At 43.0% G+C, this 13,932-nt stretch overlaps 1 protein-coding gene across 1 annotated transcript in view; it reads right to left on the reverse strand.

Moving 5' to 3' along the window:
• Positions 1-13,932, reverse strand: part of sema4c (sema domain, immunoglobulin domain (Ig), transmembrane domain (TM) and short cytoplasmic domain, (semaphorin) 4C) — a 73,341-nt gene that overhangs the window by 44,203 nt on the left and 15,206 nt on the right. The window contains exon 2 of the mRNA XM_026343428.1: positions 3,393-3,505. The gene's annotated coding sequence lies outside the window, so the exon portion shown is untranslated. The remainder of the gene's footprint in view (positions 1-3,392; positions 3,506-13,932) is intronic.

Below are 13,932 nucleotides of genomic sequence, written 5' to 3' on the forward strand. Positions count from 1 at the left end.
GGGAAGAGAGGAGAAGTGAAAGGTGAGAAGGGAGGATCGGGAATAGAGTGGGCCCTGATGCTCTAACCCAAGGTCTATTAGAACCTGATTGGGCACATTAGGAGTGAAAGGCTATACCTGAACCGTGCGCAGCGCTACTCCGGCCCGGCTCTACATTACCAACGGCCAGCTCTCTACTTTGTTGAACACACAGGCTGATCAATAGCAATGAGGAAAAAGGAGAGGAGGGTAGGAGGTGGCGAGGTGAGGAGGAGAGAAAAAAGGTCCAGGTTTACGGGAAGATAAGCTGGAATCGATAAGAGAGACAAGAAGGGCTGCTGCTGCTGCTGCTGCTGCTGCGTGGAGAGAAGGGACGGAGGAATGTGAGAGGCAGAAGGTTCACACTCGATCACCCCATCAAAGCTGCTGGATAGGAGCGTGTATGTGTGACAAGAATCACCTCTTGCTTGTATATGTCACAAAAATGAATATGTTGCCACAGACATCACACACTATAGGTGCTCAACTATAAGCCAGGATCTACAAAATGGATCAGAACGTCAAGTAATGACAAAAAGTCATAAGCATAATGTACAATTTCATCACTGACATAAAAGTCCTGATGTCATAGTGACCAGTCAGCACTTCTTGCTTTCTCTTTTACTAAAATGCTGTTCTCATTCACTAATCCATTTTAATAACTACTCCTCAGAATTAAGCTGACATGAGTCTAACCCAACACTTCCTGTGGATGCTTCACAGTAAAAGCTTAAAAATGAAAATTACATTCATAATGAATTCTGTCTGTTAAGCCATTGAAATGTTTTTTTAATATGAAAAGCTACTGTAGGATGTGTTGAGTTATAAAGATTGTGGATGTGAAATAGGGGCTGACTTAACAGTAGTGTTACATACAGATGCTCACAGAAACTCAAGTGGCCAATTTAACAAGACTCTGTTGTACTGATGGAGTGTTTGCCGTAGAAAACCAACAGGTAGACACAAAAGAAGAGTTTAGTTTGCATTTGTGTTTCTCCCTTTTCCTCTCCGGAGCTTTTGGTGTCTCTGTCAGCATCCTGTCAGAGAAAAGCTATTTATGATCGGCAACCAATATCCTCCATCACCGAGACAAACACACACTGTGAGAGACACAGATAAAAAGAGGGGGGGGATGCAGAATTATTGGAGAGAACAAGGGACAAGCGCATTGTGACAGAGCGAGAAAAAGAAGCACACACACGTTCAGGAAAGATACTAGCTGAGAAGTAGAGCACGGTAGCCTCAAGGTTTCTGAATGTGTGTGCACAGCTTGCTTGTGTGACTGTCATGGTGTGTGACGGTGTGTTTTTAAGTGCATGCCTCTTCTGCCCGTGCATCTCTGTATTCAGGAGGTGGAAGCTGGCATACAAATGACTGTTTTTATTGAAGGCCATTTACTAAAGTGTGCCAGAGCTCCCAGTCGCTCCATCAAACAGACATCTGATTGTAAATGAGAAGCTCTACATCATGCACTTTCTACAAGAGACGGCCACCTGCAAACACACACACGCACGCACGCACACACACACACACACACACACACACACACACGCACGCACGCACACACACACACACACACACACACACACACACACACACACATCACTTTTACTTTTACTCCACTGCAGGTCAGAGGGAAATATTGTACTTTTTCAAAGCACTAGTTTGTTTGACACTCATTACAGAAAAGTCACAGATTAGAAATTTGTCATAAACTCTGTCTTTGAAGGTCTGTTGGCAGTTTACGGCACAAATGTGGAATGAGTTCCCAATAAATACCATCATGTGTTTGTTTCACCAGCTGCTAACTAAAAGATACATTTCTGAATAGAGGAAAATAAATGACTTTGATGATCTTCCAAATGCAATGCTAGGAAATCAGGTTTTTGAAGTGGTATTCTCCTTGAACCTGTTCATGAATTAAACTTAACAAGCTTTCTGCAGAAACCGTGTTTACAGTGTGAGGCACTTGTGGAACAAATAGACGAAACTTGTGCATATTGTTATCAACAGCATCAAGTTCAATCGTGTTCAAAATGCTTCATTTACCAGAAATGTATTTTTAAGTGGAGTATTTGTACTTTACTGCTTAAAGTGCTTCAACTTGAGTTGAGAAAGTGACTTGTACTTGTACTGTGCTTTATAAGGCAAATACTAGTACTATTACTTCAGTGCTGACTGTATGTACTGCACTTCTGCCACCTCTGGTACTAGATGATTTTCAGTAGTAGCTTTAGAGGTGCTATTAGGCAGATGTTGTCACATCTGGACAGAGACAGACTAGCTGCCCCCTGTTTATGCTAAGCTACGCTAACTGTCTCCTCTCTCCAGCTTCATGTTGAGCTGACTGACATGAAAGTGGCATTGATCTTTTCATCTAGCTCTTCACATGAAAGCAGCTGAAAAAACGAACCAAAATGTCAAACTAGTCCTTCTAAGCTCACTACCTGTCCGCCTGACCTGTCTTATAGAGGGGTCTGCATCAAAACTACAAAACAAATTAACACAAAAAAGGTGCTGATGGGGGCCACAGGTACTTTTTTCCTGAGCTCATGTAATGTGTTATTTGTCTTTTTAACCCTAAGTAATAGTTGCAGATCTAACTATGAAAAAAAAAAACAACCTGCATGTAACCTGAGAACAAAAACCCAGGACAAAAACTCAGCTCTGCTTATATTGAGTAAGTGGTCCTAAGTGAAGTGGACAGAAATGAGAGGATCAGCGTTTTTATCCTCTTCTCTCTGCTGGAATTCAGTGAGAAATTTGAACTCAGACTGTAAAAGTAGAATTTATGACCTTATGACAAATAAAAAAAAAAAATCACCTTCAGTAAACCGACACTTAACATTGTGCCCATGGTCAGATTCACCTTACTTGTGGCAGTGCTGCCATCCATACATGTCTCTTTTCTCCCTGTCTTTCCTTCTTCTTTGTTTTCCACCTCTATAATTCACATTAAACATGGCTGCCTTCGCTCACAGAATCAGGAAAAGGTGTGAACCCCTCTCCCTCACGCACAGTCTGACACCTATAACTTGCATCTTTCTTAACTTTGCAGTCGGAATTGCAATATCCTGCCTAAATTGTCTCTTTGTTTGCTTTTTTTTTTTCACCTCCTTGCTCGAGCATCTCTTCGTCCAGAATTATTTTTTCCAGGAGCACCTGAGAATGCCTGTAATTTTTGTAAGTTTTTTCCTTTTCACTCATTTTACATGCATCCTTTAACTCCTCATTCCTCCTCTTTTCTTTTCTCCTATGTCCTCTCTGATTCACTCCACCACTTGTGCTGTTTGCTGAGGAAAGCTTCAACGGAGGCAGAAAAGATGCTGCTGTGTTTTTCTCCTCCACCCTTTGTTCTGTTTTTACTCTCTTACTTGTTTTTCTTCTCCTCCCTTGCACGTCTGTGTGTTTTCTTCTTAATCTGCCTTTCAGTTTGTTTTGCTTCTGTCTTCTCTTGTGAGATGACTCAGGTGAAGGTCACATTGGGCTAAAGGAGAAGAAGAGAAAAAGCAGAGAGGGGGTAATGAGTAACGGAGATGGACGTGTGTGTGTGTGTGTGTGAGAGATGCACACAAACTGATATACAGAAACACAACATATACACAGAAACATTAAAGGCCTGGTCACATCAGAGTATAAGACAGTGAGACTAACTGTGTCACAAGAGTCTGAAAAACCACTTCTCATTTGTGAAGTTATTCGATTCTTCCTCTGAACATGGAGGGTTAAGTAAAAGTGGTTGGCACAACACAGCTAACAAGCTCCCGCTGTTTTATTAAAGTGCCATAGTGTGCCTAGTTTGGATTGCTTGCTGTTGGTCATTGGCATGAATTAATGCTGTTTTAACTGTGAAACACTCTCCCAGGTACAAAGCAACACACAAACACACACCTGAACTCCTGAGGCTTACATTCACTGGATCCCACGATTGATGTTGCAGATCGCATAACTAAAATCTGCACCTGTGTGCATGAGTATGGATTCATGTCAACATCAATGGCTCACTAATCACAATGAGAGTGCTGAGGGCCACGCACATGCAATCAGTAAAGAATGGGCAGGTTAGTGTTACACACAGGTAGCACACAAAGGAAAAATCCAAACCTCTGACACTATAGCAGTTTATTCAGTGCTGTCAATAAACTCCTGACTGGAAAGTCAGCTGCACTATGTGCACACCGTGCTGCAGTATATTGACTGGAAAAGCTGTGATGTTCATCAGACTTTTATTGACTCGAACCCAAAAAAAGAAAAGCCAAATAGTTCATAGAACCTTGACATAACCCTCCAAAATCAAAAATCTTTGAAAAACTTCTCAGACTGGAAAACCTTTGAGTATTTAGTCGAATGGCACAATATTCTTCAGTGTCAATTTGTACATGTAGAAAAACCATGTCCTTCAGTAGCAAAAGCAAAGTAAAAAAAAAAAGCCCTGTTTTTATCTTAGTCCTCTTTCAGACCATCTAATATGTTTTTAAAAATGTTTTCTGTCTTTTTTTATCCCAGAAAGGATCATTTAATTCTTCATGGTTTCCACTGGGCAGGGACAATATGAAATCTGCCACTCACTCGCTTTTCTAATGAAAGACAACAAAAAAAAGGATAAATCCTCATCTGATGGTTGCAAGAAAAAAAAAGTTATATTTAAAAAAATCTAAAAGTCAATTTGGCAGCAAGTCCCCCAAAACCAAGTTATTTTAATCAAATGTCCTGGAAAGTGAATTTAGACCTAATCAGGAGCCTCACGGCTATAGCTAACTCACCAAATGAGTGAGTTTGTGTCTGTGTGTATATATGTGTGTGCGTGTGTGTGTGTGTTTGTGTCGGTTGCTTCTGGTAGAGCGTTTAACCCTTTGCTGAGTGTCTCACCTGGGACTGAACCACGTCTGCAGCTCAATAACTTTAAAGGCTGCTTTATAAAAATCTCTCCAAAAGGAAATATACTACTGCTGGAGAGGTCACTGGCTGGGTTACCTAAAGTAACACACACGCACAGACACACACAGACACACACCACATGACTATGTGACAGCACAGCAGCATACTGGCCATCTCTAGTAGATTTTTCCTAAATAAGTAAGTCATCCAGACCTCAGCTTTCCATTGGTTTCATCCAGGAGAATATAGCAGCCAAAACCCTGCGAGGCTCCACAAACACACACACACACACACACACATAAATATGCATGACTCCAAACACACAAACCAGTGCACAGACATACACACAAACAGACACATGCAAAGCCAAACAGCATGAAGAGGGGCGTGAGGGAGCAGAAGGGGGTCTGGTTAAAAAGAAGGATTTCAAGAGCACCTGCACACACACACACACACACACACACACACACACACACACCTCCAGCTGCTGGCTGCCTGTGTATTTGACAGGCAGCACGGTGAGTGGCTGCATGGACGCCAGCCAGCAGCTTGTGAATCAGCAATGACTAACAGTTTAAACCTGCACTCTCTGAGCTAATCGCCTGTATGCTTATTGTAAATGTATGTGTGTGTGTGTGTGTGTGTCCATGTGGGTGGATGTGTTGTATACCCACGTGAGTGAGCAGGGCAGAGTGTTTATCTGTGCCTGAATGTGCGTGCCTGCATGCTGCCACTATATGAGCCTTCCCTATCAGGTCCAATTGTGACAGCCCAGGCCTTTAATTGCTTTGCACCAAATTTGACATTGTCTGAGCTGACAGCACCCTGATGAGAGGAATAAAAGTGGAGCGATGATGTACCCGTCACTTCCTCCGATCGGCCTCGACAAGAGCACAACTCCGCGCTCTGTTTGATCGCTGCACAAGACAACGCAATGGGATGCTAATCGCATGCAAAGGGCCGAGCTTTTGAGCGTGTGCCAAAGTGTGTGGGTCTGCCTTGTAAGACTGCGCGCGTCTCTATGTATGTGTTTGTACCAGTAATGGCAGCTCTAATCAGTAGCAGGATTGGAAGAGGCATGTGGCAATAAAGCCCAACAAAATGCCTGCCAGTCCCTATTAGAGCCGAGCACTCTCTAAAAAGCCTGGCTGACGATGCACACACACACACACACACACACACACACATTCCATCTTGCTGGACATCTGGCCAAGGTCAGAGTGAGATCTGAGCAATGAACACCAGCTGCCAACCCCTCTCCATCACCCCACCGCCACCGCCAACACCTGCAGCCTTTTAAAAACAAGAAATATTGAGATGCAAAGCTTGACTTTACAGTCTTTGTCCTCCACAACGACTCAGCAGTAAAGTCTGACCCCACTAAGTGCTGCCTATTACCCGGGGGTTGTCATATACATGCTAAAATAGGAGGTGGCCACGATTTGTTGGGGCCACTTTCGGCGCTGAGGCACGACAGAATCAATACCCACTGAAATCCCTCACGAGAATCGTCAATCCATACACAACTGAAGGATCGATCATTCAGTGTACCATAGAAATGACTAATGCACAGCTGACTTTTGGCATTTCTCCTCTTCCTGTGACATATTGTGCCTGCTCTGGGTTACAGTTCCTATTAGAAGCATTGAGAGATGTGTGGTTTTCTAGATAAATTCTGTACTTGCAGTATGCTAAGTTTGATCTCTTGGTCCCACTTTGTAACACTGTAATGAATAGTTGCATTAATGTTTGAGCTTTAAAGGTCCTTTACTGTATGAGACATTATTAAGAACAAAGGACGGAAGCAAGAACTAAGAGTAAAACACTAGCTTAATGACTTTTCACAACCTGGCAACCCAAAATGTGTTCTTTGTAATGGTTAATAAATGAGCCATAGATCTTCATTTCTTATCATTTAGCATCATTAGTTACAATATATTACATTTTTATGAAGGATATTTAATGTAGAATGATAACTAATCACTGTTATAATAAAAAATAAAACAGATATGAGTGCTGATCCTGTACGGATACAAAGTCTTTGATTCTCATTTATCCACAATATTCTTCTGCGAGAAAAGAAAAATACTTGCACTGCTGCTAAGGTGGATTGCAAACTTTTTGTTATTGATATTTCATAAGTGCTTTAACATAACCAGCAGCTGAGAAAATTAGCTTTACAGGCCCCAAGCTTGTAACTGCAGCCCACAGCACAGATGCTGTGGACGCCTCTGGCGCTGCACTTGTTCACAATGCACTGACCAAAGCTTCTGGCAACATGTGTGATTGGTTTGAAGTCCTATTGCCTCTGCACACACACACGCACACACAAACCTTCTGTGTTTGTAGGTGTTCACAGATGAAGTCGTAGTGATTGAGATTTTTTTTTTTTTTCCGGTGAAGTGGGACCTTTCTGCTATCATCCACTCATTTCCTGTGTGAAGCGAAGAGCCTGCGTTGGTGCTTTTGGCAAATGATCCTGGCTCGGGATGAGGAGCTGTGACTATTATTCTTGCTGTGCCAGAACACACAGGAGCCACAGTGGACACGAAATACTGAGCAGCACCTGGTGTGTGAGCTAAACCGAGGAAGAAAAACCCAGAGAAAGACAAATGCGAGCATTTGTCAATTTATCCTTAATACACACACACACACACACACACAAACACCTTCTATCACACGCACATACTCAACTAAGACTTTACCTGTTTTGAGTGTTAAAAGCGATTAAATCACGCCGTGAGAGTAAAGATTCACCTGTACGCACTTCACATACATTAGTGTAATGGTAAAAATGACTGGGCTGAGTTCATGGGTTCGGAGGACTCTTTGTGCATGCATGTGTTCCTGTGTTGTATGGGACAGCTGCTTACATAAGTGGGAGGATGTGATGGTAAATCACTGGCTTTGGCCCTGGCCTTTTCCCAACAAGACCCAGTATGGTGAAAAGATTTATCACAATATTTGTCTCATAAAGGAGTGAAGCAAAACAAATAACTTCTGCTCCGATGAAAGGCTCCATGTGGAGATTACCACTTTCACTCCTGATGTCCGCTTTTTTCACCACACGCTTTATAGGTCTCAATTCCCAACTTTTCCATCCAATAAAATACCTATAGAAGTGCTTTTGCAGTGTAAAAGTTGCAAAGTAAATACTGTACGTCATTAAGGTTTTATATGGCCAAATATATCATCTGTGACTTGTCATGTTTGGATAAAGCTGCACTAATTCATAGTAAAAAAAAACTGTGTGCAATGTGAAAGGTGTCATTTGCCGACTCTCCTGTTGTCAGTTAGTGCTGTGACACACCAAGCAGGCCAATATCAGGCCTTATGTGAGCACCAGACTAGTTTTTGTGTTTCTGTGTCCTGCTCCTTTGCCCCTGTCTGCTGCTTTTTTAAACCATGTACATGTTTGTAACGTGTTGTACTGTCTGTCCTGTTTTATGTTGTGTATTACTATTAATTTAATTAACTGGATAGCAGTACGCATCTGTTAAATAAATCAATATAAATTATGAACTCTGACGCCAATCTGATGAACTTGTCCACTTGTCCTCCGTGTTGTGGGGGTGTCATTAAACGTCTCGGCAAAACACACATACTGACACGCTCATGCGACTCACTTGTTAGAGAAAAATATAATTATTTCCAACATGCAATGAGAAGGTAATGAGAAATGCATCATGGAAAATCTAGTTTTTATAATTTCACAGTCTATGTCCTGACTCTCCGAAGAATACTTGTGGATATATGTGTGATATGACCCAGCATGTCCCCAGAGGAAAGACGGCGAACCATTACAGTATATCGTATTTCTTGATTGCCCTAAACAATAGCACTCACTTCGGAATAAGTAACAGGTAAACATACATACTCTGCGATTCATAGATTCATTCAAGATCAAAGCGAGTGTGATTTTTCTTCTTCGTCTTCTCCTGCAGAATAGCCAAAGGCAGGGATGTCCTGTTTCATTAGCTTTCCTCTCACTGCCGCTGCAGTCTGTCCAACAAAATGTAAACGGCTGAGGGATGGAGCTGCAGCTGAAATAGTAAATAGCCAGGGAAGCCTACACGAGTGGAGGATTATTGACAGAGGGGAAGGTTAAAGAGTAATATATGTGAATGTGGATCAATTCACGAATGCGCGTGAGTTCATACATGCACCACATTCATATTCCCACTGGAGTTGGGTTGTGGAGTTTTATTCGTGCACGTGTGCTGTACTGTACAGTGTGTGTTTTTGTATGTGTGTGTGTGTGTGTGTGTGTGTGTGTGTGTGTGTGTGTGTGTTGCTGATACTAACAGTGTGAGCTCTGTGCATTATCTCATTATGTGGCTCTCCCAGGATGCAGGAGGACTCTGCCACTAATGGCCTCTGTGTTCACTGTGGTGGGGCAGACAGAGGGCAGAAAAGGGACTGCCATCCTGCGCCATGGTAACTCCAAGGCCCCTGCGGGGCCACTGCACAGCTGGTTGTCCCACTCAGGCTGCGGCTCCAACCCTCTGGGATGAATGCAGAGGGGAGTGCGGCAGCTAAACAAATGAGATCACCACACTATCAACACATTATCTGACTTTCCCTATAGTTTCACAATGTCTGGTCAGCTTTTTGTAAATTTAAAATGACTTTTAAAGTGATGCTGTGTTTGTCCAAACCATTCTGCCACGACAGGTCAGCACAGGAAAAACACCATGAAACACCAATCATGGGAAACCATCATGAAAGCCTGTGCTGCATGACATAATTGAATTCAAAGACAACAGTCATTGTGGGTGATAAGGGCTGAGAGATGGGGCGGAACACAACCGAAAGTCTAGCAACAATACAAATATAGCCTTCCTCAGCCACCTGCAAGTGACTAATGATAGGATGCTCTGTGGTGGTCCTGGATGTTTTGTTTCCATTGGGAAAACTCCTTGTATCAGGTCTGAAAGGGTCTAGCTGATCTCAAGCTACCACTATAGAGGAGAGAAAAAAAACAGACTTATTGCAGTTTGTGCGAACTGATCCTTTAACGCCTGTCCGTCATGGGGACGACAGGCACATACGACCCTGAACTTTGGAGTAAATCACTCATGTTTCTCTTCTCGCAAGGACATCTGTTCGTTCTAATACACACAGCAGGTGTCTGACGTCTGCAGACATGCACGCAGTGGACTCAACCTGTTCGGCCCAACATAATGAAGCACATAATCACATCCACGGACGCTGAGACACAAAGGATTTATATCAAGAAGGATTATCCCCATCACATCCACACACACACACACTGGTGAGTTAGCATGTAAGCGAATACATATTAGGAGTAAGTGCAAACAACTTCAGACTGTGGCCACAAAGAGAAAGGTAAATAAATGTAAATGTGAATATGGAAAAAATAGAATTCTTCTTGAAATAATTTTTTCATTAAATCAGTCACATAGAGAAGAAAAAGAAAGGAAGGCAGGAGGACACACACACACACACACACACACACACACCTTCTGAGCAGCTCTAGCTGAGGTCATCTTTATTAATAAACCCTCTGACAACAAACACACTCACATCAAGGCCCTCGCCCTCTCTCCATCTTCACTCCACACACCCTCCCTTCTTTAGCTTCTTGAGAAATGGCAATTGCCAGGCTGACACAGTTGGGGGGTTGTCTGTAACCACACACACACACGCACGCACACACACACACACACACACACACACACACACACACGCACACACACACACACACACGCACAGTGAGGGATGGCCTAGAGACAGCATGTCAGTGATCTGTCAGAGGGTAACAGTGCGGAGCAGGGTGTGTGTGTGTGTGTGTGTGTGTGTGTGTGTGTGTGTGTGTGTGTGTGGGGGTGGGTGGGGGGTGGTGGGGGGAGCAAAAGAGAGGAAGGCCAGACAGACAGGAAGTTTGCCCTGCACACACACGCTCAGACACACACTAAGAAACATGCCCCGGCTCATTTGTTCCCACTGACAGGAGAGAAGAGGGATGGTTCTCGACGAGATGTGCCTAAGGGAGGAGGACAGGTGTGTGTTGAGTGTGTATGTGTGTGTGAGACAGAGAGTCAAAGGATGATGAGCAAGGGAAGTAAAGTTTGCATCAAAGCCTAAGAATGTGTGCGTTTGATTATGTGCAGGTTGATTTGTGTTTGTATATTGGTTTTTATTTATCAGCTTATACATGTTTACTTCTCAGGATTTGTGCGTAACATTTGCTCTTCGAGAGAGAGAGAGAGAGAGAGAGAGAGAGAGAGAGAGAGAGAGAGAGAGACTCTAGCTGTGCAGCTCTGCAGGGCTTGAAGCCATGATGGAGCATTAGGGCCTGACCTGAAATAACTGCAAATAACAGCCATGTGGCACGCTGGACTGCCCTTGAGCAAGAAACTCTGGGTAACAGCATCACAGCAGGTTGATATCCTTCTGTTTGCAAGCTGGTGTGGAGTTTGAAAACAGGCCCCAGGACAATGACATAAATAGAAAGAGACATCTAATAGTTGTCTGCTGCCTTACCCACGTCCGTATGATATATACAAATCCTCCAGCATGTTCTGGATTTACACTGGAACTCTCCAAGACACGGCCGAAGGAGGCAAGCGTCCTAACCAGACATCTTTTAAATTTAGAAGAGGTGGCAGTGCAGCTCTGGTGGCTCTGAGCTCCTGCCACTGATCTGGTCCACAACCTAAAGTCTTATTTATACTTTGCTTCACATTGCTGTGAAGGTTCATGTGAAGTAAATTTAGTCACCTCTGCATTGGTCAGCGTGGGTTGGGATCGATTCGAAGTCCAGCATTTTTAGCCAGCGCTGACGTTTTGTTCATGAGATTATTGGGTTTAGACCAGTCTTAACACTGGTCTAAGTTGGATCCAACTTACAAGCTTGGTGTGTAGATGGCTTTTCCTTTGGAAGCCACAGTCGTTGTCATGCTAGACGTGATGCATCTTCCTCTAGTTATTCCAAACAAACTGCTGCTGTTGCTGCTGCCAAACACAAGACACATTACTTCTCGTGATGCCACTTATTCCAGAGGATCCTTCATGGGAATGACTTATGTAACACTGAGTGTTTACTACAGCAAAGCTCGAGTAAAACAAACAACTCGAAGCTTTATGAAGTGAGAATACAGTTTAATCACCAGTGGGTCTGATCATTTTGCAAGATGACAACAAGAGAAGGGTGTGGCAGGTTAGCACATTATTCCCACCATTAAAACAAAGCTGAAAGCAGCTAGTTATATTGTATATTATGGTCTGTGAGGTAAGTGAAGGGAGCTCAGGAACAGAACACGTGACACACTTCAACCTCAGTGACTTGTCTCGCTCAGTAAATGCAGAACAGCTGGTGGATTTCTGCATCAGGGGCTGCATTTAACATTTGGTTAAAAAGCATTTCTGTCAGAGTACAGTTAGGGTACACACACACACACACACACACACACACACAGAAATGTTGCCAGTTTGAGTTTGAGCATGCAGCGATGTTGGTGTGAGTTTTACTGCTTAGACCTCAGAAGTCCTGGGACATCCCAGCACACTGCTCCCCCTGTGTTAGATGCCTTCTTGTCTCCTTCTAGTACACCCTCACGGGGCAACAGAACTCAAGTGTCCTCATCTCACGCTCTTGAGGGAGACTATATTTACTATTGAGCCTCTTGCATGCACGTGTACTGGCATGTATATTTAGATATAAACTCAAGGGCTGTTCATAAGTAGAGATGAACCCAAGGCATTTACATTCAGCTTACTGTTGTTCCAATCCGCACATAGTAAACAACTGACAGCCCAGACATTATGACCAGTGAGGATTATATCACCTCGCCATGAGATCACGCCGGGCCTCAGGCCAATTGATGTGCTTTAAACTGGCAGGGCCAGCACAGATGAGATGAAACTCTCCACTCCACCCTCAGCTCGCTTACATTTCCAATGTGAGTCTAATGTCTGGAGTCTGGAATCAGTGGTGTGATAATGGACAGAGAGAAACTGTATTAACATGTAATGCTACCTGGTAAATGTAGTTGCTGGCTTTTCAGTGTGAGTGAAAAGCTTGCTTTATAATGTTGTAAGGATAAATTCCCTCTTTTAACCAGGTTTGGAAAAGGTACGGGTTAGAGATTGGAGACAGACTTTGACTTAGATTATTGAATCTGTTTTTTTGTGTTTTTTTTGCAAAGAAGCTGCAGATTTTTAGCACTTTTGCTAAATATTGAGGATTTAGAAATGTGACTATTAAATTGCAAAAGAAAAACTTGGATTCAGCCTCTCTGTGCATTTTATTCTTGTCTCTGGAGAAAACTCTCAGAGGCTGCTTTTACACTGTCATATGACATCCAATAAAAACCATAAGAAATGAAATTCCTTAAGGTGGGTTAGCTGCTCCTTAAGACAAGTTTCATTGCGGGGCTTTACAGGCTGACAGCCCACAAGCTGCAGAGCACGAAGTAAAATCATGACTCTACCTACAGCACAATCACACAAGAAGACTCCGTAAAATCAGCTGGAAATCATTGGGAGACATAAAGATCAGCTTTCAGTAGCTCAAATTCATCCACACCAACTGTCATCAAATGCAACTTTGTCACTGGAAGGCTGTTTTCAGCTTTCAACATCGGCTATCACAAATTGCAGACAATGAATAATATCAACATAAACAAACCTGCCTCAGAATAAATGTGCAGCTCACTGGTAGCTGACACATGCTGTCAGCCCCCGAATCAAATTTGAAATGGAAAAATGTTTTCAATCTGGTAAATGGAAGCCATATCGGCACATACGGTAACCATAACCGGTGGTGAGCTGGCTGCTTAGGCCAGACTGGCGGCATGCAAATACAAATTGGTATGTTTAAAAAGGTGTCAAATTCCAGACATATCTATCATTCACATCACATTCTATGTAAATTAGGACACACACTGAGACATTCAAAGGCAAACATGTTCAAAAATCCCCTCATTTGAAAAAGTAAAGTCCCTGGGGTGAATAGTTGCTACAGTAAAACCTTCAAAACCAACCACAACAGTTATTAAAGCAACCCGTGAT

This window comes from Anabas testudineus, chromosome 9 (assembly GCF_900324465.2).
Source record: "Anabas testudineus chromosome 9, fAnaTes1.2, whole genome shotgun sequence".
Classification (NCBI taxonomy): Eukaryota; Metazoa; Chordata; class Actinopteri; order Anabantiformes; family Anabantidae; genus Anabas; species Anabas testudineus.